The 14,697-nt window shown below is 49.9% G+C and overlaps 1 long non-coding RNA gene across 1 annotated transcript in view; it reads left to right on the top strand.

Annotated features, from left to right (window-relative positions):
* LOC122428136 overlaps positions 1-11,920 on the top strand; it is a 48,159-nt gene extending 36,239 nt beyond the window's left edge. Inside the window, exon 2 of the long non-coding RNA XR_006265656.1 lies at positions 11,391-11,920. This is a non-coding gene — a long non-coding RNA (uncharacterized LOC122428136). The remainder of the gene's footprint in view (positions 1-11,390) is intronic.
* The last annotated feature ends 2,777 nt before the right edge of the window (positions 11,921-14,697 follow it).

The following is a 14,697-nucleotide window of genomic DNA, read 5'->3' as shown; positions in this document are numbered from 1 at the left end:
TCCTTTAACAAACTTTTAGCTGAGCCTGTCCTAAGTACCAGACCCTTTCCAAGGAGGAGAGATATTGTGATGAAACTAGGTCTGCAATATCCTGGCTTTCCAAAACTCCTTTATAGTGGGGGACGTGAATAGTTATCAAGTCAAAAAATTCAAAAAAGAAGGCTACATTAATGAGATGTACTACACAGAGGGGATAAGGGATAGGGAGAGGGATTCCTTTGGATGGGGTGGCCAGGGGCAGTCAGGGCAGAGGCCCCAAAGAGGCGCTGGGGGAGCAGAGGCCTGGTGGATGAGGAGCAACCTGCCTGGAGATGTGAGGATGAGCTGGCTATGTGACTAGTAGAGGCCTGGGGAGGTAAGAGAGATCCAGCTCATATCGGGCTTTACAGGCTCTTAAAGAGTGTGAACTTTCCTCCAAGAGCCATGGGAAGCCTTTGAAAGGATTAAAGCCAGGGCATGACATAATCTGATGCACTGGTTTAAAAGGTTACTCGGGTTCCCTTGCAGAGAATGGATTGCGTGGAGGAAAGGAACCTGCTGACCCGTCCATCTCAGCTCTGAATCCTGCCCCAGCGCTGCCCCCTCCTTCAGGGGTCCTCCCCCATTCTCCCTACCCCTCTTCCACCCCACGGCTCCAGATGTGCCATGGTCCTGGGGGTGGTGGGGGTGGGGGGCACCAGGGCCCCCAAGGCTGAGTCCTGGCTGGCTGACCCTGGGGGCAGCCTGGGCTGGAGGCTGCAGGCGGGGGCCCATGTGTTGGGACAGTGGGCGTGGGCACGGCTACCCTGCCTGCTTCCACCCACCTTGCGGGGCAGGCCCCCTACCCCCACCCCGCATGGGGCTTTTGAATTAAAAAGTCTTAACTTTTTCTTTTAAATGGCAGCTCTGTGTACTGTACATGGTAATTAATACATTAGCATTTATGCAAAATACCATCACAGCCGGGCTGGTATGTCAGCTGCCTTCCTGAGCTGCAAAAATGTGAGCGCCCCGAGGTACCTCAGACAGGCCCCCGCCCCTAGCAGACAGCTCCCTTTGACCTGGCGGTTCTCTAAGCGTGTCTGCCTGTGTGTGTTTCTCTGGACGCCGGCTCATGTGTGTGTGCACTGCTTCTTGTGAGGGTCTGTGAGTTTGCATGTATCCTCGTGTGCGTGTGAATGCACACGTGCTTCTGTGTTGACATGAAGGCTCCTGAGTGGTACATGAGGGCACCCCTGTGTCTGTGTGTGCCTGTGATGACCCGGGAGTGAGTGACTAAGAATGAGACTTTATATGCGTGCCTCTCTGACTATGTGTGTGTACATCTTTGTGTGCCCAGGGACATGTCTGCTGGTCTGTGTATTCGTGACTGGGTAGGTGTGCGTGAAGTTGTGTGTCCGCACATGTCTGTATGTGCACCTGGATATACTCAGTGTGTGTCTGTGCATCTGTGTGGGTTATGTGCACAAATGCACATGTGCATGGATGTGTATGTTTGTGTTCATCTGTATATATTAGTTGGCACACATGTATGAGCATTCATGTGTATCAGGCACGCCTATGGAGTCTGCTGTTTGTGTCTGTTCATCTGTGTGTGTCTCTGTTTGGATATACCCATGTGCATCTCTATACATGTTGAAGTATGTGTGTGTATATGTGTGTATGAGACGCTTGCTAGAGTGGTCCCTAATTGAAGCTGTGATGCAGTGGGAAGAACAGCCCACTGGGAATAGTGACATCTGAGTTTAAGCCCTGGCTGCACCGCTTGCCAGTTCTGTGATCTTGGGAGAGTCGCTTCCCCTCCCTATGCCTCATTTTCCTCACCTATAAACTGGGACTGATGATCTGACCCTGCGTAATGAGCATTCACTGGGTTCTGGATGCCCTCTGTCAAGGAGCTCATGGTGCAGTGGGGAGACGAACCCATACCTAGGCAGTGACATCGAGGCCATGAGGGTGATGGCAAAGAGTGTTGGAGCGAAACTCATTTAGCCCTGAGCAGGAGATGGGGTGGGATGGGGGTCAGGGAAGGCTTCTGGGAGAAGGCAATTGTTGAGCAGGGTCTTGGAGGATGAGAAGGGGTGAGTCAGATGAAGAAGCAGAAAAGAGCAAGCCAGGCTGAGGGAGCACAGGCATGGAGCTGTCTGGCCCCTTTGGGGTGGCTTGAGACAGGGAGAAAGTTGCAGGAGTTGGGGAGTGTGTAGCTGGTGGAGACCACCCAGTGCATGGGGGAGCCAGTGAAGAAGACCTTTAGGAAGGAGAGTCTGGGTCTAGCTTCTGTGGGGAGGCGGTGACTGCAGGTGAGGGGTAACCTGGAGACAGTGACCCTGAGCAAGGCAATGGGGAGGAAGGGGAGAGGAGGGGACTACAAGGTGTTGCTGAGTCAAAATCAATACCATGCAGAAATTGATTAGATAAGAACAGAGGACTATCGTAGGCAGAGGTAAAGAGCAGGTGCAAAAGCCCAGCAGCGAGAGAGAAAGTGGTGTCTGGGAAGAATTATAAAGGGCTTAGGGAGGTGGGAGAATGCAGGAGAGAGAGCTCAGGCCCCCGGCAGGGGCCTGGAGGTGGGTAAGTAGGTGGAATGTTTAGGGGAGACAGTTGGGAGGAGGCACTGACCGTAGGAGATTGCCAGGTCAGTTTGGTATTTTAGGAAACCTTTCCTTTCCCCTTCTTGCCCTTGTCCAAAGCTTGCCCAGGGGGTCCTTGGTTCTCTGATCTACAGATCAGATGGGGCTGATGATCTGGGCCATTGCCATACAGTTGTGAAATCGATTAAAGCTGGGCCCTGGTGATATATCCCTGCCCTCTAGGAACGTCTGACAGCACATCATAGGGGCTGATTAAGTATTTGGTGAATAAGTGGTCTGTAGGGGTGATCTGGGACGACTTCCCGGATGAGGTGACCACCAAGCTGGATCCTAGAGCAGGAGTGGAAAGTAGCCGGGTGAGAGGGGAAGGAGATGCATGGTCGGGGCGGGGGTGGGGGTGGGGAACGTGTGACAGCGCAGAAGGCTGGGATGATTGTAAGCACTCAGTGAAGACTGGAGATGGGTGTGGCTGGAGTGGGGTAGAAACCACAGCAGGAAAGACCTGAGTTATCAGCCTAAGGAGCAGAGATTCCGCCTGAACCCCGCCCCGCCCTCCCCGGGCAATGTGAAGTTTTGTAAATTTTATAAATGTGGTTCTGGGTACAGGATATTGGATCCTGACTGAGGGAGGGCAGAGTTAAGGACACAGAGGCAAGCGAAGGGGCCTTCTGTGGCTTAGTCTGGGGTAATGACCTTGCTGCTAGACCTCTTGGATTTCTTTTAAGGAATGGGGCACCAAGCTGTTTTGTTTGATTTTGATTTTTGGGGGGCTGCCCCGCATGGCTTGTGGGATCTCAGATCCCCTGACCAAGGATTGAATCCAGGGCCACGATAGTGAAAGCGCCAAGTACTAACCACTGGACCAGCAGGAAATTCCTATCAAGATTTTTTCAATGAAGGCATGCACAGGACAACAGCAGGAGACCCCACCCCGCAGCCTCCCACTGTCCAGCCCTGCGACCTCGGGTTGCCAAGTCAGTTAGCTTCTCAGGGTTTTAGGTGGTTCTTGGGAAAGGAGATGGTAGGAGGTGAAGCAGTAGAAAGGGGGGGATGTGGGGAAGGGCCTTGATTCCCTCACCTCTTGCGGCGAGGGTCCCATCGGGACACAGGAGGGCCGGGAGAGGGGGATGGCTCTCTCCTTCCGCCAGCCCCCCTGGACTGGAGCAGGGTGAGGACAAGGACGAGGCGAGCTCATGTATTTTCATGCCGTGGCCTCGACTCTCAGCCGCACAGTCCCAGCTCACAGGGGCTGGGAGGCTGCTCTGGGGTGGGCCGACCCCACCCGCAAGCAGACACTCTGCTATTGTTCAAAATGGAATTGGTCCCAGGAAGCTTGGAGCCTGCGAAAACCGCTATGAATTTTGCAAAACAGCTCTGAGGCGGTAAAGCATGTCAGAAGAATCAAATGCGGAAATCCCTATTTAGAAACTCCACTCTGGACAGGCATGACATGCCCTGAGAAGATGGGGTGCAGGGGCTCCGGGGCTCCAAATCTCCCCTGTAGCGCACAGCAGAGGGGGGACAGCCCCGCCGCCCCTGCCCCTGCCCCGGCCCCAGCTTCTGCTGGGTTTGCCTGGCTGGGGGTTGAGCCCTTCATAAGGCACTTCCCTCTCCCATTCTTTCTTAATGTACCTATACTTTTTTTTCTTTTGAAGGCGGCTTTATCATTTTGTAAAAAAGGATACATATGCTCATTGCAAAAAATTCAGACAATATGGAAAAGTTCAAAGAAAAATGTAAAAATCACCTCAGATTTCACCATCCAGAGATAACCACATAACATTTTGGTGAGCGTCCTTCCAGACTTCTCTCTGTGCATAAATATACACAAATAGACTCCACGTATGCAATTCTACCCTGAGTGAGATCAGACGACACATGCTGTTCTGTCACCTGTTTTTTTTTTTTCCCCCACTCAGCAATATGTCATGGACATCCTTCATGTCAGTACATATAGACCCACCTCAGAGTTTGAATGCCTGTATTATATGTTTGAATGCACCTCTCTTGCCCAGTCCCCAGCTGATGGCGATAGATGTTTTTCCAATTGTTTTGCTCTTGTAAACATCCCTGCAATGATTGTCTACGTGCCTATCTTTGTGCATTCATTCATTCATTCGTGCCACAGATGTTAGCCAAGGGTATTCTACATACCAGGCCTGTGCTGGGCTGGGAATAGGAATGGGGAATAAAACTACATGGTCGGTCCTTGTTTTTGCAGAGTTTATGATGTAGTGAGGAGACAGGACAACCAGCCCCTGCCAGCAGGGAAGACAGTGATTTTTTGCGATGAGCTTATGTCTTAAGCATTTACAGAAATAACTATCCAATTAGCACATGATATGCAGTACGAAAGTACACATAGTACGAAGGAAAAGAGAGAGAGTCAGACAGGAGAAGGTAACTTAGACTCAGGAGTCAGGGAGGGCTTCTCTGAGGAGGTGACTTTCAGGTTGAAAGATGAGTGGACAGGAGACAGAAGAAGGGAAAATGATGGGTGAGTGTGAAGGGGAACAGAAAGAGGACTTCACTTAAAGGGAGCAGTATTTTCAATGACTGACATACGGAAAATTCCCAAAAATGGGATTGCTGGGTCAAAGGGTAAGTGGAGCTTGCATTTCATCACATATTGTAAATTGCTTTCCGCAAAGGTGTTGCTTTTTACAGTCTCATAAAGGGGACGTGGAAGGGGTTGTCGGGAGAGTCGGTGAAAGTCAGTGTAAGCAGGCAGGGAGGGCTAAGTGGTTGCATACAGGAAGCGAGCTGGTCGCTGCTGTTGCCATTATTATTATAATTATCTTTGCCAATCTAATCGGTGAAAAATGATATCTCATCTTTGTTTTCAACCAACTTGTCTTTTTTTTCTGATTCTGCAGGAAATTGAGCCCTTGGGGGGAAATGAACTATCTTTCTTTCTTAAGCCACCTTTGTCAGAACCTTCCTGTGCCCTGGGAGAGGCAGGAAATGTTCAGGGTCCTTGGCCTGTGGTCCCATTCTCCCAGTAAAGCCCCCGGGACTTAGAAATGATTCCAAATCCCTCATGGCTCTGGGTCTCCTGAGGCAGGCAGAGGGTGGTTTGACACCCGGTTAGGGTGGGAGTGATACCCTCGGGGAGGGTCAGGCAGAGAGGTAGGGGCGCTGCAGCCAGAGTCCACATGCCATTAGGAGTGCTTGGTGATCCCAGGTGTTCCTGGAGGATATTAATGCAGCTAGATGAATATTAACAGAGCGGCTATTAATATTAATGACAATAATAAACAAGTGTGAGGATTATTTTTAAAGAGGGCTGCTGCTCCAGCTGTTGCCTCCGTTCATTAAGAAGCTTCTGAGGTCCTCAGCCTTCCTCTCCCCAGGCCTCATGCAGGACTCAATGGCATCCTCGCGACCTTTTCCCTGGGCTGGGACTGAGCCAGAAGGGCCTTTCCAACACTTTGGACTGAACGAGAATCAATGCAAGAAACCCCGAGTTTCCGTCCAAGGCGCTCTGGGCCAGTGAGTGGATGGGGGCCAAGGAAGGGATGAATTGGCTTGTGTGCGGGCAGCCAGCTGCCAAGACACTACTTCTGACCCTCTCAGGCATAAGGCCCCGGTGTCTTCATCCCCAGAGGAACATGGGCAGGGGGCTTGCAAGGGGCCCATCTCTTGCAGAGGTGGCTGGAGGAATTACCCTGCTAAAGTGGTCATGAATTATAGAAGAAGAAGGGGGAGGAAGGCCCAGAATATCATATGTGTAAATAAACCGGAGTGGCTGCCAGACATAACAGCCAGCCACCAAGCTCTTGGACCCACAGCGCCCCTTCTCCCACGACCCGCTCATGCCAAGTACCACAGTGAGTCGCTTACCACCTCCTTCTTCAAAGGATTTGTTAATAAGTCAATGACGGAACATCTAAAGGGGAAAAATATTTCTCTTTATAGTTGGAGATAATTGTCCCAGGAAAAAAAAAACAACAAACCTTTAATTACAACTCACATGGAGAAAGCTTGATTTGTGGGCAGAGCCCAAATGCTGAGGAGCTGGATGTAAAATATTTGTAATATTTAGGGAACCTAGAGTTTTACATAAAAGTAAACAGCATTGCCTGAAGGCACAATTTCCAGCAACACAATAAAATGTGCAGTGAATTTATGGCGGCCATCCATTAGCTCTTACCAAGGCAACGTCGCCCCTATCTGTCGTCCATCATTATAATAGAGGGTTAATGCACCGAATTTACATAAAAAAGTCATATTGTCTGCATGAATTATTTACACTCGAAGCTGTTTTTACAGCTTGGTTTCAAGCTGGATTCTGGGAGAGATTCTGCCAGTAAATTACTCTGTGGAGACCTGGTTCTATAACTACGCGCGGAGCCAGCAATGAAAAGAAAGGAAAATGGGCCGGCCCTGGCGGGTCGTTGGCGCTGACGCCTCCCCGGTGGGGGCTGGAGGCAGTGGTGGGGGCCTGGGGGGCTGTGGGACTTTGCTGCTGCAGATGAACCTCTGTGTCTGGGCCCGTGGCTTCGTGGTTGCTGCCTATGCATGTGGTCAAGAGCAGTTTGGGCCCAGTTGGAAATGCAGCAATCCTTCAGAGGTGTCCAAAGGCTCTTGGTGGCTGAAGTTAGGTTTTGTTTAGACATCAGGGTCCTAGAGAGGGAGAGGAGCTGCTGTGTTGGTTGGAGCAGGGGCCTAGCTCAGCAGTGTGAGGGAGACCCAACGTCCCCATTGTACAGATGGGAAGAGTGAGCCCCCAAGAGGCACCTACTTGAGAAGCAGGAAGCCTATTCATCCCAGGTGGGCCTGGGGAATGTGGGATGTGCACACACTTCCAATGTGGGGGGAGAGTGGGGCTGGGATGGGGCATCCTTGGAGGACATACACAGAGTCCCCAAGATGCCATCTCAGCCCTTATGTTTTCTAGGAAGTTTAGTGAATCAAAAGCAGTTTTTGTTGGGCCGGGGATGAGCCATTGTGTGGCACTGGGTCCTTAAACTCTCTTCACTTTAGGATTGGGGGACTGGGGGGAGCTGCTCATGCTTCCAGGTGATGAGGAGGTTGGGGAGCCAATCACACAGTGGAAACACACCTGGATTTTAAATTCAAAGCCAGCTGCATGGCCTTGAGCAAGGCTTTTAGCTTCTGGGGGCTCAGTTTCCTCATCTGTAAAATGGGGTTTTTAATTTCAACTCTGCCAACCTGTACCACCACATGCCCCCTCCCACACAAATGCCAAGAGGCTCAGATGGAATAATGTGCCACCCTGGGAGAGGTGTGATGTGTCAGCAGCAAGGCCACAGCAGACAGAGGTCAGCAGAGGGAAACCTTGAGGTTAGGGGAACTGATAGAGGAACTTGGAGAGTGAAAGACAGACAGATGGAGAGAGACGGCCAGACAGCCAGACACAGGCAAGAAACAAATCCCAGAGATAGAAAGACAAAGAACAAACACACAGAAACAGAGAGAAAGGCATGGAGCAGAGGGAAGAGTGGACGGTCCCAGGGAGGAAGAATCAGGCAAATTCAGGCTAAGACTCAGACATCCTAGAACCCTGAGGGTGTTATTCTGGCTGGTGAAGAGGTTGACGGGGTGGGATCTGCACTGGGACCACTTCGTGCATGGACCCCCTTTCTCCCTCCAGGCCAAGTGGCTGGGCTTCTCTGGCCTGCAGACTCCTGCCTCCCCTCTCTGCTTTTCTTTAGCACCAGGAAGCCTGGGCTGGATGCCGGCCCCTTCCTCCCCCATCCCCCAGCACCTGGGACAGGAACGTGCTTGTCGCTGCTGCTCTCTGGGTCTCCCACCCTCCCGGAGCAGCCACAGCGGGTCCCAGGGGCCTGGAGACAACAAATGACTCCCTGCTGACGGGTTGCTGGCTGCCTCCTGCCTGCCAGCCCTTTCCCCTGCACACGGCAGATAATCATGTAAGGCAAGGAAACCCCTCCTGCCCGTGGTCGTGTGATTTAAACCTGAACTTTGCTTTGCTTTCATCCCCCGGAGAAGCAAGATTTAGATTATAAATTTCTCTGTCTTCTTGGGCGCGTGCACACACATGTGCGTACACACACACACATACACACACGCCGCAGACTCCCTGTGTGTGAATTCTTACACACAAACGTGTCCTCCCCAGTTGCAAACCACATGCCTACACGTTCACGTAGGATGCATCTGTACGCACACACCTGCCATCCAGGGAACTTGCGGCTGCTGGTCAGGGCAGGAAGAAGATGCTGAAACAGCTGGGAAGGGTAGGGTGGGTGGGGGAGGGAGAAGTGAACAAGCAACACCGAAATTGTCAGAAGCTCTCCAAACCTCACCCCGCCGGGCTGCCTATAAGAAGGGAATGGGGGTTTGTGTTTTTGTGTGAATATGTGTGTACAAGTCTGTGTGCTTATGTGTGGGTGTTCCCACGTGTGGGTACCTCTGTGGGTGCTGCTGGCATCAGGCAAGCTGGTGCCTCTCTCCCAGCATCAGTTCCCTCTGGCCGCTGAGGGTTCTGCCAGTTCTGACTTTTGTCTCCCTGGGTGACCTCAAGGGAGGGTGACCCTGAGGCTTGAGTAAACTGGGCGTTTGTGTGTGTGTGTGTGTATGTGTGTGGGACAGTGTGTGGGGAAAGATCTGTGAGTGTGTTTTGCTTAATAGAAGAATTAGTAAGGATGAGGACCCGATAGCTTAAAACTGCGCCCGTCCTGTTTCCTACTCCTTCTCTGCTTTAAAATTCTCTATCGCAGCCATCACTATTTTTTAAAAAAATATTTATATATTTATTTGGCTCCGCTGGGTCTTAGTTGTGGCATGTGGGGTCTAGCTCCCTGATCAGGGGTCAAAGCCGGGCCCCCTGCATTGGGAATGCGGAATCCTAGCCACTGGACCACCAGGGAAGTCTCAGCATCCATCACTATTGGACATATTATATTTATTTAGTTTCTAATTTCTCTCTCCCCTGCCAGAATATAAACTCTAAGAGGGTAGAAATTTTAGCTCTTTTGTTCATGTTAGTATCCCCACTATTAGAACCATCTCTGTCTCATTGTGTGTTCAATAAATATTTGTTGAATGAATGAACCCATGAATAACTTCCTAATTTCTTTCCAAGAGTTCTCTTTAAGTGTCACTTTCTTTTCCCCCTGAAAATGCTGTTAATCATAGCGCACCATCTGTGGACCAGCAAGAGCTGACATCACCAAGGTGCAGATAAAGGATGGAAAGGGAGGAGAAAGGGGAAGTTCCTTTTTAAGAGAAAGTTGCTTATCTTTCCAGGAGCAGTTTTGACAGAGTTCTGAGAATGAATAATAGATTTCAGGGTATCAAAAAGGGAGGTGGAGAAGACCAGGTAAAGACAGTTGTTTTGGAAAAGAGTTGGAGGGGGGCAGAAAAAACATATTAGCTGGAAGAGGTATTGGGGTCCCTAAATCATTCTGACTGACATGATGACATTCATCAACCTTCCTGTCAAGTGACCCAGGTCCATGGTATGTGGTAACTTAAGTAGGTTTTCAGGCATTTGTAACAGGGAGTATCTCTCTGAATGAGGGAATTAATGGAAAACTGTCTAGGTGTGAGCTTTCCAACACAGGAGCCATTGGCCAAGCATGTGTGGCTACTGAGCATGTAAGTGTCACTTTCTTTTGTTTTATTTTATTGAAGTATAGTTGATTTACAATACTGTGTTAATTTCCACTGCACAGCAAAGTGATTCACACACACACACACACACACACACATATATATATACTTTTCCATTCTGGTTTATCACAGGATATTGAACATAGTTCCCCGGGCTATGCAGTAGAACCTTGTTGTGTATTCTTCCTGTATGTAACAGTTTATATCTGCTAATTACAGACTCCCAGTCCATGCCACCTCCCCCGCCCTTGACAACCACATGCCTGTTCTCTGGGTGTGAGCCTGCTTCTGTTTGGTAGATAAGTTCATTTGTGACATATTTATATATATGTTTATATTTTTGAGGTGGACCATTTAAAAAATCTTTATTGAATTTTTTACAATATTGCTTCTGTTGTTTTATGTTTTGGTTTTTTGGCTGCAAGGCATGTAGGATCTCAGCTCCCTGACCAGGGATCCAACCCGCACCCTGTGCGTTAGAAGATGAAGTCGTAACCTCTGGACTGCCATCAGACTCCTCATAGGCAAAATAGAGATGCTTTTAATTTCATACCAGGATTGAAAGGATTAGGCTGCTATTATCACTGTTATTATTTTATGTGTATAAACAAAACTGCACAGATCCAGGAAGGGAAGAATGAACTAACAGAAATTCACATGAAAAAGAGCCAGGGTTTTGGCTGATCTCAAATTAGCGTGAGGGCCAAGCATGGGTGGTAAAATCTGTGATGCCCAGAAAATAAGGCAGTGACATTTGGAGCCAACGTGGGTTCACCAGACCAGACACGTCTTTCAGATTCTCGCCGGCTTAATGGCTGGTGGCTGAAGGAGGAAAGCTAGCATGTGGTGGACTGGAGTCTGTTTACTGAGCACCTACTGGTACTGGATGTCTCACATGGTCTTTTTTTTTTTTTAATCTTGTTTATTTATTTTTGGCTGCCCTGAGTCTTGCTGTGCACAGGTTTTCTCAAGTTGCGGCAAGCAGGGGCTGCTCTCTAGTTGTGATGCTCAGGCTTCTCACTGTTGTGGTGTGCAGGCTTCAGTAGTTGTGGTGTTACCTGCAGCATGTGGAATCTTCCCAGACCAGGGATCAGACTCATCTTCCCTGCATTGGCAGGTGGGTTCCTGACCACTGGACCACCAGGGAAGTCCCATCACATACATAGTCTTGATCTTCAGAAACTTGTGCACTAGATGTGACCATTCTTTATTTTGCAGATGAGAAACTGAATCTCCAGGAAGTTAAGTGACTTGCCCAAGACCCGCGGAGCTGGGATTCAAGCCTGGATCTGCCTGACCCTTTCTGCTATATCATGCTGCTCTCCCAGACACTGGACAGGATCTCTCGTGACTCTTGAAGACATGATGGATGGTGTAAGGGCTCAGAAGGGGCTCCCATCTGAAGGACAACTATGGAATGTTCTTATAGGTGGGAACAGGTCAGTCTGTAAAGGTCTTTAGAGGCTGCTGTGGGCCTCTGCCTGCTCCCCAGTTCTGACCAGTATATGCCAACGACCAGAAGATGCAGAGCATGCAGGCCTTTGACAGTAGGAAGTAGGGGGGATAGAGAAAAAGGACAGAGAAAAGCTCAGATAGCAGGATCAGGATCTAGGGAGATCTCCACAGACTGGAGTGAAGAGGTGAACTTCGCAGGATGAAATGTCATGAGGATAAATGCTGGGGCCCATCTTGCTGACAGGAAAAAAATTGTAGAGAGGAACAGCAGCTTACAAGAAAGGGATTTAGGAGTTCAGGGACCCAGTAGGTTCAGTGTGAGTCAGTGGGCTACGTTAATAGAGGCATGGGGTTTGAGTCAGGGGAGAGGACCACCAGCCTGATCCAGTCTGCTCTCTGCCCTGGGGCAGTCTCTCTTCTACATATCTGAAGGTCATGTACTAGTACCTGCTTTTTCAGATCTCCTTTTTTGAGGGGTGGGGATAGAACCCTTTTGGAGTTCAATCCTTGGAATTCAGAGCAGCCTTCTAGAACGACACCTTTGAAAGTGGAAAAGAAGGTGCAGATTTCCTGGACATTTTTTGAGCAGCAAGTCCAGGATCTCATCTTTGTGCCAAACCTCCCTCGTTTGGCGAGAGGGAAGTTCTAGTCCCCGAATATTGTGGAACAGGGAGGGGTCCAGGTTTCTTTGGCCACCGGCCAGGTGAGTCCACTGCTTTTCCAGCTGCCTTCCTCCGCTCTTGGAGCCCTGAGCCCAGTGGTCAGCGGTTTGCCAGAGCCTGGCGGGGCTGGTTCCTCCCGTGCTGGAGGCAGGCAGGAGCAGAGAACCTTGCGGTTGCTCATGTCAGGGCTGGATCCCTGCTCGAGCTGGAGCGTCACCTGCCAAGCTGAATTCGGCACAGGAAGCGCCTGGCGGGGAGATGTACTGTTTGGAGGTTCTGTTCCACTCTGAAATGCACTTCTTCTGGCAGCTGCAGTGAAGTGAAGCTGTTGCACTTCCTTCTCTCTTGCCAGAATCACAGCCACTTTTTCCTGAGAGAGAAACAGGGCTGCAGACAGTTTGACTCATTAAATACTTCTTTTCCTCTTAAATCTGATTTTGTAATTTTTCTTCTTTTTTTTTTTTTTCATGACTGGAAAATCCAAATGAATGATATTGAAATAAACAAGGCATTTGTGATGGGAGGGTTAAAGCAGATTGTTGGGGGTGGGGAAAGGGGGTTGGAGACGCCTCACGTTTCTGCACACAGGCTGCTCATAGCCTGTTGAGGAGGGGAGTGAGAGAGTGTTCATGTTCTGCCCACCTCCAAGCCCAGAGGAGCCTTTTTCTCCTGGTGTCTTGGGAATTCACTGAGAAAGGCTGTGGGGAAGGGAACTCTCATTTATCAAGAACCTACTAAGTGCTAGGCCTGTAATATGGGTAATGTCATTTTATCCTCATAGCAGCCTTAGGGGATAAGGGGACCCATTGTGTAGATAAGGGAGGTTGAGGCTCAGAGGGGTTAAGGTGAACCAGCCCAGGATACACAGGGCTGGGATTTGCACCTCCATCTGTCTGACCTTAAATGCCATGCTCTTTTTGCTGCTCATTACTCTGAGCAGTTGTATATTGAGCTCGGGGATATAAAAGGAGTAAGAGGAGGAGAAGAAGAAAGGTGAGGAGACTTTGACCAGCTCCGAGGAGTGGGCATCCTACCTGGCAAGACAGACCAGGACACTGACTAATGTGAGTGAGCCAAGCCCTAGTTGCTGGGTTCTGGCAAATATGGGTGGTTTAGGGAAGGGTGTGGAGTGTGAATGGGTTTGGCCTGAAAACCAGGATGGGCTTCCTGGAGGTGGAGGCCCTGGAAGTTGAATGGAGGTGAGGGAATGACCTTGCTGTGTAAGCAAACATAGGAAGAAAGGTCTGAGTCTAGCTTGGGTATGGGGACATAAGTCTGGGTGGGGTAGTGATGATTGTGTTGAGAATCTAAGTGTTGGAGACTTCCCTGGTGGTGGTCCAGTGGCAAAGACTTCATGCTCCCAATGCAGGAGACCTGGGTTTGATCCCTGGTTGGGTTTGATCTCTGCTGCTGCTAAAATGACCCCACAAGCTGCAAATGAGACTTGGCACAGTCAAATAAATAAATAAATAAAATATTAAAAAAAAGAATGTCTGTGTTGGAGTTGGGGTAGAGGGGTGATCAGGTTGAAGAGAGTCTTGCGAAGAAAGAGCCCGGGGCTGGGAGGCAGGTGCCTACTTCTTGTCCTGGCTCTGCTACTGGCTTGCTGTGTGATCTTAGGCAAATCCCTTTCCCTTTCTGGGCCTTAGATTTTCTGTCTGAAAAATGGTGGAATTGGACTGGAGGCTCCCCAAAGACCTTTGCAGGGTCCCATAAAGAGAGAAGCTGACTGTAGAATCCAGAAGGCCTTGAATATCAAGACTTGGCATTAGAATGATGAAATGTTAGTGTTTAAAAGAGCCCCCTGTCGCTGCTACTTAGTTGCTCGGTCATGTCCAACTCTTTGCGACCCTGTGGACTGCAGCCCACCAGGCTCCTCTGTCCATGGGGATTCTCCAGGCAAGAATACTGGAGTGGGTTGCCATGCCCTTCTCCTGGGGATCTTCCCAACCCAGGGATTGAACCCCAGTCTCCCACACTGCAGGCGGATTCTTTTACCATCTGAACCGCCAGGGAAGCAAAAGAGCCCCTAGGAATCATCAGCTAAACCATGCCACTTTATGTCTTAAAGGATGAGAAGGAGTTCTTGAGGTGAGGGAAGGTAGATGGGGGAGGAAGATGAGGGTGCTCCAGGTGGTGGGGTGGGGGTAGAGCGTGAGCGAAGGCATGGATGGAAGCTAGAGATGGGTGTGCAGGGGACACCAAGCTCTTTGGTGCTGTTGTAGAATAAAGGCCAATGTGAGGTGGAGTCAGTAGTCTGAGACCAAATAGGAGAGGGGGATGCAACTAGACCTTGGAGAATCAAGGGACTTTGGTCCCATCCTCTGGGTAACAGGGAGCCACTGAAGGGATGGGAGGGACATGCTCAGAGGGGCAATTTTGAAACATCACTTTGGCAGCTGTCTCGA

The sequence above is a fragment of the Cervus canadensis genome, chromosome 2, assembly GCF_019320065.1.
Source record: "Cervus canadensis isolate Bull #8, Minnesota chromosome 2, ASM1932006v1, whole genome shotgun sequence".
In the NCBI taxonomy this organism is placed as follows: Eukaryota; Metazoa; Chordata; class Mammalia; order Artiodactyla; family Cervidae; genus Cervus; species Cervus canadensis.
Note: the sequence above shows the minus strand (reverse complement) of the source record. Positions and strands in the feature narration are given on the sequence as shown.